This window comes from Perca flavescens, chromosome 2, assembly GCF_004354835.1.
Source record: "Perca flavescens isolate YP-PL-M2 chromosome 2, PFLA_1.0, whole genome shotgun sequence".
Classification (NCBI taxonomy): Eukaryota; Metazoa; Chordata; class Actinopteri; order Perciformes; family Percidae; genus Perca; species Perca flavescens.
This window is the reverse complement of record NC_041332.1, coordinates 41,956,711-41,968,839: the sequence shown is the minus strand read 5'-3', so window position 1 is coordinate 41,968,839 and position 12,129 is coordinate 41,956,711. Positions and strand designations below refer to the sequence as shown.

Sequence of the window (12,129 nt, the reverse complement as noted above, 5' to 3'; positions counted from 1 at the left end):
GGAACTCCATTAGCAGATCTGTGGGTGTTGCGGTGGGGATGAATTATAGTTAAATATGCCATTAATGAATGTATTGCCAACTCGCTACACACAAGGGTGTGAGGCACAATGGATCTACAATACATCTCCCTATGCTCTCGCTTGTCAAACTACCATCAACTGGAAGCTAGCCCATTACGAATGCAATGACTCTGCATCTCACACTTCTGGCTAATTATGCACAGTGGGAAATGATTTGTGTGTGTGTGTGTGTGTGTGCTTTCCCTCTGTGGAAAAAAAAACTGAAAATATCTCCTGTTTGCTTGGAGAGATGGACAGAGCCAGCTTTAGATATTTGGACTTAAAAGGAAAGGTGGGAAAATGGTCTTCCAGGGAGTGATCAGAAAGGCAAACTTCAAATACCATCTGATCAACTTGATCTTTTTCCATCTGTTTTGGTATTTAACTAACTACTGAAGGATCTGTCTGGACACATTTAATCACCATCTAAACGCAAATCTCTAGATAATGGAGAAAAAAAAATGCCACAGCTGGCATGTTATTTTGTATCTAGTCAAAGGGAATAAGTTCACTGAAGCGCTATCGCCCTGACAAATAAATCCGACTTTCCTTCTGATTTAGAAAATAGAATAGTATTGGCTTTCCTAAAGCTGTAAATGAACAGCCACTCAGCTAAAATCCAATCAATCCAAATCAATCAATCAAATCAAATCAAATCCAAGAACTAGAAGACACCTTGTCTGCATGAGAGCAGTGTGCTGGAGGGTGTTTGGGATCAACTGTTTATCACTCACACATTGTGCTGCTGCTTTAATATTTGTATTTTTTGATTTCAACATAGAAAAAATAAAAGGTAAAAAAGAGTCATGGCCATTGCTCAATGGATGTAAATGACAATATAGACATTATAGTACCTTAAAGTATATAGTATCCTATTATGCTCAATTTCAGGTTCATACTTGTATTTTGGGTTTCTACTAGAAAATGAATACATACTTTATTGTTCAAAAAACACATTATTTGTCTCATACTGCTGTATGACTATACCTGTATTCACCCTCTGTCTGAAACGCTAAAAACCCAGTCTGCTTTGATTGGTCTGTGTTTCCAGGTCTTCAGCAACTGCACTCTCATAGTTTCTGCACTGTCATCGCAGCCGGGGAATGACTGTAATGGCACTTTCTACGTATAAACAGTAAAGGTGTGACATCACAACCGTACATAGGTCCTGATAGATCATTTACGGGCACAGTTTCTGAATACAGGCTGTGTGCATTTCTCTGTGGATTAAGCGTTTTGATACTTACAGTATCTTACAGTATTTATACAGCACCTCCACCTGCTTTATAATAAAAGAAAAGACATGGAAATCTCACTTTTTACAATATGGGCCCTTTAAAAAACCTGCCCTTGCATCATATGGCTGGAAGCAAAGCATTCTGGGAGTTTGACTTGACTGGGTGTGGGAGGTAGAGCAAAGAGAGCGATGAATTTAACACTGGCACACTCTCTCACCGAGATGATGCAGAGGGTTCATTCACACTGATGTCACAAGAACTCACAGCTGCCCCTTGGAAGTGCAGCCGTCCTGCGAAGCTGTGGATGCTTAAATGGCGCTGGGACACAAAGAGCAAACAGTAAGGACAATAACAAAAACAACCAGGGGGATGATAATGGCACTCAGCATAACACACACAACAAAAAAGGTGATTAAAGTTGCATTGCCTACCCTCAGGGATCTGTACAAGCTCATCCTTGTGTACATCTCGTGCATATTCTGAGGGCACGTGGAGGGCTGGGGGCCTGTTCTGCACATGCTCAGTGGGCGAGGATGATGCGAGCTGACACATCGCATGTCGAGAGCGTAGTTACCGTGCTGAGTAATGTGACATTTAAGGACTCCCGCTTTTTTTGCCTTCCACGCACAGTTTGTAGAACGCACACACCATGCCCGAACACACATCTTTGACAGATGTGCACACATACACATGTATCATAAGTCTAGCTCCCTTCAGCTAAGAAGACTTGTTTCTGCATGTTTTGAGTATGACACATCACTCTCTAGTTCATGGCTGTTTATCATGCTACATTTAACTTCTTTTTTTTCTCTTTCTCGTCCAAGATTTCTTTGTGGGGACTGTAACAAAATGTGACGAGGTCCACCGCTAACACTGTTTTACTGCTACGGCAGAAATAACATTCAGTCATTAGTTTGGCCAAATTGTCTGAGCCTCTTTGTTTGGAGGTTAAAGTGAAACCTAGCACAGCCAAAATATCAGTAATAATTCCTTACTGCACAGCAGAACTTTGTGATCCCACAACAACATTAAGTACAGTAAGTCAAATATGAACAGTAGTCAGTCAGTAAACTGTGAAAGATGTTGAAAGTTTGGGTAATAATTGCAGTGTTCAATTTTGTTTTCACTTCCAAATAAATCTGCTTATGTAGCTTATGTTTTAAGTTAGTTTACTTCACTGACCCTCCTGTACATGGCTTTGGTAATACACTGCTACTATGATAATAGCTCCCAGGTGTGATTGTGTATGTGATTCCTAACTAGACGTGATGCGATCGAGCGATTGGTAGATTGTTTCAGTGTGTTGGCATGTCCTAACCTGCTCCATGCTGCAGCAAACAGGCTAAGCCACGTGTCGCTGGTTTGAAGAAACGGTCACCCTGGCTCTATTTTTCCAAAGAGTCGCACACTTCCTCCACCTCATTGGTCCAAACTGACACTGAAACTGCCCTAGATAGAAACAAGGCTGCTAGTAATCTGTGGATTGTTTACAATTGGTCCAAAATGCTAGCCTGACGTGGTCCTACTCAGATTCTAGTCAGAATGTGAGTCTGAAACCGCTCCATTGGGCTGTGATTATGGGGTGTGTTCCAACCGAACCAGGAAAAAAAATGCCTCTGCATTCATTGGATAGACCTCCAACCAATCAGAGCAACGGAACTCAAGACTGTGTATCGTCTCCATAGCAACCACTCTTTGCACAATGCATTCGTTCTAACTTCCGACTTTTAGACTTTTTTGAAGCTGGATATATCATTTGTTTCTTGTAAATATAAATGTGGATAACGTTAGTGATAGTGACATGCTCGCTACAGTTGCATTTCTAAAGATGGATCGGCGAAAACACGTTTTATTTCTCTGATTCACCGCTTTGTTCTAGCGCCGGCGGTCCCTCTCTTCAGTCTCTCTCTATCTCTCTCCACCATATAACGCTCTCTCTCTTCAGTCTCTCTCTATCTCTCTCCACTATATAACGCTCTCTCTCTTCAGTCTCTCTCTCTCTCTCTCCACCATATAACGCTCTCTCTCTTCAGTCTCTCTCTATCTCTCTCCACCATATAACGCTCTCTCTCTTCAGTCTCTCTCTATCTCTCTCCACCATATAACGCTCTCTCTCTTCAGTCTCTCTCTATCTCTCTCCACCATATAACGCTTTCTCTCTTCAGTCTCTCTCTTGCTTTCGGGCAGTTGTTGAGGCTCCTCCGCTGAGGATTTTAAAATGAATGCGCTGTCGATATCTTCTGTAACAGACGCGATGGTGGAATCTACACATCTCAACAAATTCAACCCAGGCGTTCTTTGGTGACGTGATTGATTCTGTTACTGTTGATCATCTTTTGGACAATCTGATTGGTCCGAACAGATCCTGTTTGGGCAATAATTGCTTCTCAACGGAGCGACTCCAGACCGAACTTCCCGACCTCGAATTTTGTGGGCGGGGCTAAGTTTGGCTGGCATCCAGGCTACCAAAATGCTGGAATCCCACGGGAATTCCATGACCTACAAGATTCCTGAATAAATGTCAGCCTCTATATAGATGGATGGATATGGACAGGGTGCAATTTGCCAGGGGAGGGGGAGGCGTAGGATCCCCCCTTTCTGGTCTACATATCCCTAACCTGACTCCGCCAGATGGATTGCTTCGCATTTGCTCGGCATATCCATCTGGGAACTTTCCGTTGGAGAACTTTTGGGAAGGGGCGGAATACTGGTTATTTGATTGGATGAACCATCTGTCTATCACCTATGTTAGTGATGACGGGCAAAAATCAACAAATCAGATCCACGAAGCATATGAAAATACAACCACAAGCCTGCCCCTGCTGCTGCAGGCAAAGCATAGCTCGTAAGCTCAGCATGCAAGCAACATGTCGGTAAAGGATATTTGCCATTTGTGTAACGAGAATTTAGGAATAAAAGACACCATTTCAGGTTCCCGGACCATATTCCAAAAGAAGGATCCAAGAGAAAAAAAGCATTAGCGAGCGGCTAACAGAATTAGGGCTACCGCTGATAATACTGGTTAGCTGATTGGATAAACCATCGGTCTATCACCACCTAATCCACCTCAAAACCAACGCTGATTGGCCCGGTCGTTTGGCTAACGGCTCCAAATTTTCTCTGCCTCAAGATGCCAGACTGATCTGCGAGTGGAAAACTGGAGCTCGCCAGATCAGGACGGTCTCACGAGGCTAACATATCCCTGCCTCTGCTGAATTATTTTTATCCCCAGTGGGGACAAAATGTATCCCTCTCCCTCAAAGTGATCAATGATACTTCACCAATAGACCACATATTATATACCTAAAATAGAAGTATTTTAAACTAAGTAAAGCGCTGTAACGTGAACAGTCTATAGTGCCGTAGAACGATAAAATCCGAGCAGCAGTTGCTGGTTGTGTTTAGCTGCTACAGAGCTCCAGGACGCCGGCTACGAGCGGCAGTTGTTTAGCCGCCAACAGGTGACTGTGAGCCGGCTACAGGCACCGCCAGATGATGGTGCTTTCAGGGGCCGTGGTGGTGGAGTTTAGCCAGAAAAATGAGCGTCATGTGGCGATGACAGTTAAGTTTAGGCACCAAAACGACTAGTTAAGTTTAGGATAAAAAAACATGGTTAAAGGAACACGCCGATTTATTGGGAATTTAGCTTATTCACCATAACCCCCAGAGTAAGACAAGTTGATACATATCCTTCTCATCTCAGTGTGTGCTGTAATGCTGTCTGACGGCTCCAGCGGCATCAGGCCAGCACAGAACATGCAGGTGAATGGTTCCAGTAATCCTACTGCTCCAAATAAATGACAAAATAATGCCAACATGTTCCTATTTACATGTTGTGATTTATAAGTCTGGCGTGTACAAAAACAACGTAACATGAGACACAGCCGTCTTCTAACTGTAAACAAACCGGAACCATATTCTCAGGCGGAAGAATATAGTACTTGGGCGGAGTGATATGCTCGCAGCAAGCCTGTCTGAGAATATAGTTCCCGGTTTGTTTACTGTTAGAAGACGGCTGTGTCTCATGTTACGTTGTTTTTGTACACGCCAGACTTCTACAAATCACAACATGTAAATAGGAACATGTTGGAGTTATTTTGGCACAATTGGGAGCAGTAGGCTAGTTGGAACCAGTTACCTGCAGGATCTGTGCTAGGCTAAGCTAATGCTGGAGCCGTCAGGCAGCGTTACAGCACGCACGGAGATGAGAAGGGTATGTATCGACTTGTCTTACTCTGGGGGTTATGGTGAATAAGCTAAATTCCCAATAAGTCGGCGTGTTCCTTTAAAGCACTCCTGAGGAACGAACGAGTGTTTCCTGGGTGAAAGTATTTTGTTTTCGCTGTAAAGTGAACTCCTCTCTCCGGCTTGACAGCGCTGTGTTTTATGTCGACGCCACATTGTGCTATTTCATTTTGAAATTATTTTCCATTGAATATTGAAGTTCATAAATAGGTGTTTTGCCATGGCTTGCCGAGTGGCTCTATATCCATGGTATGGAAAGAGGGATTCATTCTTGCATGTTTTGTTTTGTTGTGCATGATCAAAAAGCATCTCTGCTTTTTTCACAAATTGCACCCTGGATATGGATACGTTTATAAATCCTCTACAAGTGGTATCGTAGCGATCTACTGCGTGTGTGTGGAATGCGTCTAGTATGCGTCCATGGTGTTCGCAGCTGTCCGTGTACGCGTCCATTTGGGAGTATAATCGAGTGTTGTAATGGTAGGGGAAACCCGTGGTATGTGGCCCCTGGACGCACTGCTTGTAAATTGACTGCGTCCTTTTGGATTTGAATGCGTCAGTGAGGCAGAATGTGTACCTAGCAACATCACTGAATAATTAACATTAAAAAGGACAGATATACTCACACAGTACATGAGCTTTATCATAAGATGACTGAGGAACAGCTGTATTGTCAAATCAATAATTTTTTTTAAGGGAAAGATTCAGAGAATCTCTTTCTAAAAAGACACTAAGGTGTAATTTCAAGTCATTTCTGGCTCAGTAAGTGCCTAAGATTTCTCCACTTGAAACGAGTGGATACTGACATGTATTCAATTACAGGTGTTCACATCCGAAAGCCTTTGCTTTCTGGTCAACAATATGTAAGAAAAGGTTTCTATAGCTACCAATCACACCCAGTGTCATACCGCATGTCACATCCACCAATCAGTGTGATTAAATCCATGGAGCTAAGTTATAACCCTGGCCTTTCAATATAATGCCGATGAGTCACTTTTAAACAGTGTACTGTACATCACCATGGTAACACAGAGTTCACAGCTTACTCTGGAGCAGGTTAAGTTCAGTCCATTGAATCCATGTAGAAAGCTCAACCGCTCATGATTCATCTCTGTGGAAAAACGACAAGGCTGCTGCGTTCAGATCAGACGAATAAGAAAAGTGATTTCAAGAAAGTGCAGGAAGAAACTACAGTACTACATCAACTGAGTGTATGTACTGTATGTAGGACAGAAGAGATACATGTGTGCAGCATTTCTTGAGCACTTGCCCTCTCTGGCTATCAAATACTGCTTCCAAGAAATAACACGTACCTGACAGAACATTATTTGAATATCAATAATGTAAGTCTTGCGCTGACATTTTTTCACATTAGTGACTGAAGCAATAGATTGTACCCACGTTCCCATTACCTCAGCATGAGGCCAGCTTAGTGAATAGAAAATCTTTTTACATCTGCAGTGTGATGACACAGTACTGCATCAAAGGTTTGAACACTGTGCCTTAATAGCCAGCACTGATAACACTATTAACTCATTTACAGTTATACTCAGTTTACCTGCAAGGCTCTGCAGCTGCTCAGCAACAATGGTACTTATCATTGCCACAGTGGTTTGTATTCATCTTTTCATTTGTTTTAGTTGCTTGTTTATTTTTTTGAGAAATGACAAATCTTAGTCATTACATTTTCACTAGGCTATATCGACGACGTTCCACTTCCGGGATTGTTCAGGTACCGCAGGAAATTCCGCCGGATGTCCCTTCTTTTTCGGACGGATGTCCCACACCTTTCTCCCACTTTGTGTTGTAATTTTAAACTCTGGTGGATTTGTGAGGACTGTGGTTAACTGCTCCTCAGATCTCTGCAGGGTAAATCCAGACAGCTAGCTAGACTATCTTTCCAAACTGAGTTTTCGTTTGCACGACTAAAACTACTTTTGAACGTTTGAACTTTTGAAAAGACGAAACAAGTTCCTTCCCGAGACTATTTTGCAGAGGCACCGTCATTGTGTCCATGGCTTAGTGCCACCCAAGACGATTGTGATTGGTTTAAAGAAATGCCAATAAACTAGAGCATGTTTTTCTCCTATCCTGGAATGTTCTGTGGTCTAGCCAGACCTTCCTCCGCAGAGCTGTGGAGGAAGGTCTGGCAATGCAAGACTACATTTTCCTTAAATCTCCACACTTTGACTTGTCTACAAAGTCATTGTCTGTAGCATATTTGAACTTAACCCTACAATCAAACAAATATTACTCTGTGGATTATTTTACTATTTTATGGTGTTGTTTATCTTATCACTTTTGCCACTGCAACAACCTATTTTCCCAACGGAGATCGACTTTATATTATCACATATTAAAAGGAACCTTGTTGAGTTAAGTTTGTTTGTCACCAAAACACTGTTTACTATTGAGGATAAAATAACTGTTAAAAGCATTTCTTTCCTCATAAAACACTTGCAAAGCCGATTTTTGGAAGAAATGGCAATTGTTCATATCCATGTTTGCTGGCAAGCAGTCTTCTTTCTTACCTTTGCTAGCATATTGTTACATAAATCCATTTGATGCTCCAACATCTTACTTAAAATGATTATATATATATATATATATATATATATATATATATATATACATACATACACACACACATACATACAGTGAGGAAAATAAGTATTTGAAGACCCTGCTATTTTGCAGATTCTCCCATTTAGAAATCATGTAGGGGTCTGAAATTGTCAACGTAGGTGCATGTCCACTGTGAGAGACATAATCTAAAAAAATAAAATCCAGAAATCACAATATATGATTTGTTAACTATTTATTTGTATGATACAGCTGCAAATAAGTATTTGAACACCTGAGAAAATCAATGTTAATATTTGGTACAGTAGCCTTTGTTTGCAAGTACAGAGGTCAAACGTTTCCTGTAGTTTTTCACCAGGTTTGCACACACTGCAGGAGGGATTTTGGCCCACTCCTACACACAGATCTTCTCTAGATCAGTCAGGTTTCTGGGCTGTCGCTGAGAAACACGGAGTTTGAGCTCCCTCCAAAGATTCTCTATTGGGTTTAGGTCTGGAGACTGGCTAGACCACGCCAGAACCTTGATATGCTTCTTACAGAGCCACTCCTTGGTTATCCTGGCTGTGTGCTTCAGCTCATTGTCATGTTGGAAGAGCCAGCCTCGACCCATCTTCAATGCTCTAACTGAGGGAAGGAGGTTGTTCCCCAAAATCTCACAATACATGGCCCCGGTCATCCTCTCCTTAATACAGTGCAGTCGCCCTGTCCCATGTGCAGAAAAACACCCCCAAAGCATGATGCTACCACCCCCATGCTTCACAGTAGGGATGGTGTTCTTGGGATGGTACTCATCATTCTTCTTCCTCCAAACACGGTTAGTGGAATTATGACCAAAAAGTTCTATTTTGGTCTCATCTGACCACATGACTTTCTCCCATGACTCCTCTGGATCATCCAAATGGTCATTGGCAAACTTAAGACGGGCCTTGACATGTGCTGGTTTAAGCAGGGGAACCTTCTGTGCCATGCATGATTTCAAACCATGACGTCTTAGTATATTACCAACAGTAACCTTGGAAACGGTGGTCCCAGCTCTTTTCAGGTCATTGACCAGCTCCTCCCGTGTAGTTCTGGGCTGATTTCTCACCTTTCTTAGGATCACTGAGACCCCACGAGGTGAGATCTTGCATGGAGCCCCAGTCCGAGGGAGATGGACAATCATGTTTAGCTTCTTCCATTTTCTAATGATTGCTCCAACAGTGGACCTTTTTTCACCAAGCTGCTTGGCAATTTCCCCGTAGCCCTTTCCAGCCTTGTGGAGGTGTACAATTTTGTCTCTAGTGTCTTTGGACAGCTCTTTGGTCTTGGCCATGTTAGTAGTTGGATTCTTACTGATTGTATGGGGTGGACAGGTGTCTTTATGCAGCTAACGACCTCAAACAGGTGCATTTAATTTAGGATAATAAATGGAGTGAAGGTGGACATTTTAAAGGCAGACTAACAGGTCTTATAGGGTCAGAATTCTAGCTGATAGACAGGTGTTCAAATACTTATTTGCAGCTGTGTCATACAAATAAATAGTTAAAAAATCATATATTGTGATTTCTGGATTTTTTTTTTAGATTATGTCTTTCACAGTGGACATGCACCTACGATGACAATTTCAGACCCCTCCATGATTTCCAAGTGGGAGAACTTGCAAAATAGCAGTGTGTTATATATATATATATATATATATATATGCATTTTATCAAAGATTCATATGTTAAACTAGCTTAATGTCAAATGGACAAATAAAAACACATTTTGTCTGTTGATAGGCTACTAGTGTTGGAGTGCAGGTTTTTAAATTATGTTGTAAGGTCTCTTACAATTATTAATGATAAGCATTAAAATGTTTTAAATAAGAATTTTAAAACATTACAGTAAGCATACTTTTTTTATATTTTAAGGTATTTTTCTGGAGGTGCTGCGATGATAGCTCAGTTCACAACAACAAAACACACAGATCACTTTGGTCTTGTCAACGGAACCATTTGGCAACTTTTTAAAAGTAAACTTTCCATTCAGAATCTTATTGTCATCCATTTCGGCGTCTTGCGCTTGCCATCCACTCAAAACGTAACGTTAGCCTACTACTCACTGGCCGGCTCGCAAGCCCAAACAAGTGTGTGTGGCGTGCCTGTTGTTTAGTTTCCGGTCTAGCTAGAGCCGGTGTGGTGTTGTAGTTTTTCTAACGTTACTAGTTGTTGCAAGTTTGCTTCATTAATCTCAAGATAAAAAAAATTGACGCCGTTAAAATGGGTTTGCGTTAACGCCGTTAATAACGCGTTTAACGGACAGCAATAATATATATATATATATATAATCTGTAGCACTACTAGAGGCTAAAATCTCCTCTAAATGTACCCTCTTTTAATAAAATAATCTAGATTTGCACACACTGTATGTAATTAGATATTTGTTGCAAAGTCCTGGGATCTGAGATCATTCTCTTTACACACTAATTTTGTGGAGTTGCAGCATTCAAACTGACTGAAAAAATACATTTTGGCTATTTGTAAAAAAATAGATTTAATACTAATTGGTATCACCTGAGATGTCACTATAATTTGCATGGATTTATGTGCTTGTATACAACTGTATATCCATAAGAATTCTGAGAATCAGCCAGAGGCTGAGCTGCACAAAAACACACAGACACACTCCCACACACGCAGTCGGTGGACCCGTTGCTAGCTTGTTTACGGCTAACGTCTGCACAGTTGGTACAGTACATGGTCTGCTTGGGGCGAATAAACACACAAACAGTCCAGAGGTTCAAATTAGCACGAATGATTGAAAGCTGATTTCTAAAGAGCGTAAAGTTCACATGACAACTGCAGACTTCAACTTTAGGAACTTTCTCAGACTCTGACACAATCGATCAGAGTATGTTGGAGATCTTGCTGCAAAGGCAAAGGGTCAGTTGAGTTTTTGAGCTGTAATGTGATGCATCGTGCGCAGAGGGCACCACTCAAAACCATCTATGTGATTTTGATTTAAAGAATGGAAGACACATAATGGTACAGGAAACAAATCACGCAGCCACATCAATTCGTGAGGTGAACCGGCTTTACCTGCTTAGTGTGAAAATGCATTGTATAACAGCAGCACAATGAGCAAAAAAAAGTAGGAAGAGAAAAAAGTGAGGAGGGGAAAATTCAGCCTTCAGTGGCCTAGTAACATCCCAGACCCGAAAGACATGCCATTGATAAGATGTCGTATCAAAACACCAGTCAAAAGTCTCCAAATATTCTCATTAGGCCTGTAACAATTATTACATAATTGTGTAATTGTCAATTTTGTACTTAGTCATGGTTTCTTTGTTTAACCGCAATTAATTGCTAACATTAGCTAAGGTCTTAAAGTGCTCATATTATTTTTTTTCAGGTTCATAATTGTATCTAGAGGTTGTACCAGAATAGGTTTACATGGTTTAATTTTAAGAAAACACCATATTTTTGTTGTACTGCACATTGCTGCAGCTCCTCTTTTCACCCTGTGTGTTGAGCTCTCTGTTTTAGCTACAGAGCGAGGCATCGCACTTCTGTTCCATCTTTGTTGGGAGTCGCACATGCTCAGTACCTAGGTAAGGACTACTAGCCAGTCAGTTGCAGAGCAAGAGGTTGTTCCATGCTAGCAGCTAGGCGAGCATTATAGCGTGTGTTACAAAGTGACGAGTATTTGTCTCTGAAGTAAAGGCTGGACTACAGTAGAGCTGTTTGGAGCAGTTGGTGAACAGTGTTTTCTGTTGGAGATGGTAAGTCCCTTCGGGGTGAACTTTTCACTTTGTAAAACTATAACATGCACAAAAAGATATATAACACAATAAAGGAAAGGGAAAAAAGCCAAAAAACATAATATGAGCACTTTAAGGCATATGACTGGTAATTGTTTGTTTAGATATGCCAAATTGTAATTATATAAGTGATTATTGGTCAGACTATTTATTATTTCAATTGTTAGTTGTTGGCACTTACACCCTAAACACGTTCATAGCAACATAAACGACAAGGCGGGG

The 12,129-nt window shown here is 41.2% G+C and overlaps 1 protein-coding gene across 1 annotated transcript in view; it reads right to left on the bottom strand.

Annotated features, from left to right (window-relative positions):
* LOC114547131 (sodium/potassium/calcium exchanger 3) overlaps positions 1 to 12,129 on the bottom strand; it is a 104,021-nt gene that overhangs the window by 75,764 nt on the left and 16,128 nt on the right. The window lies entirely within an intron of this gene.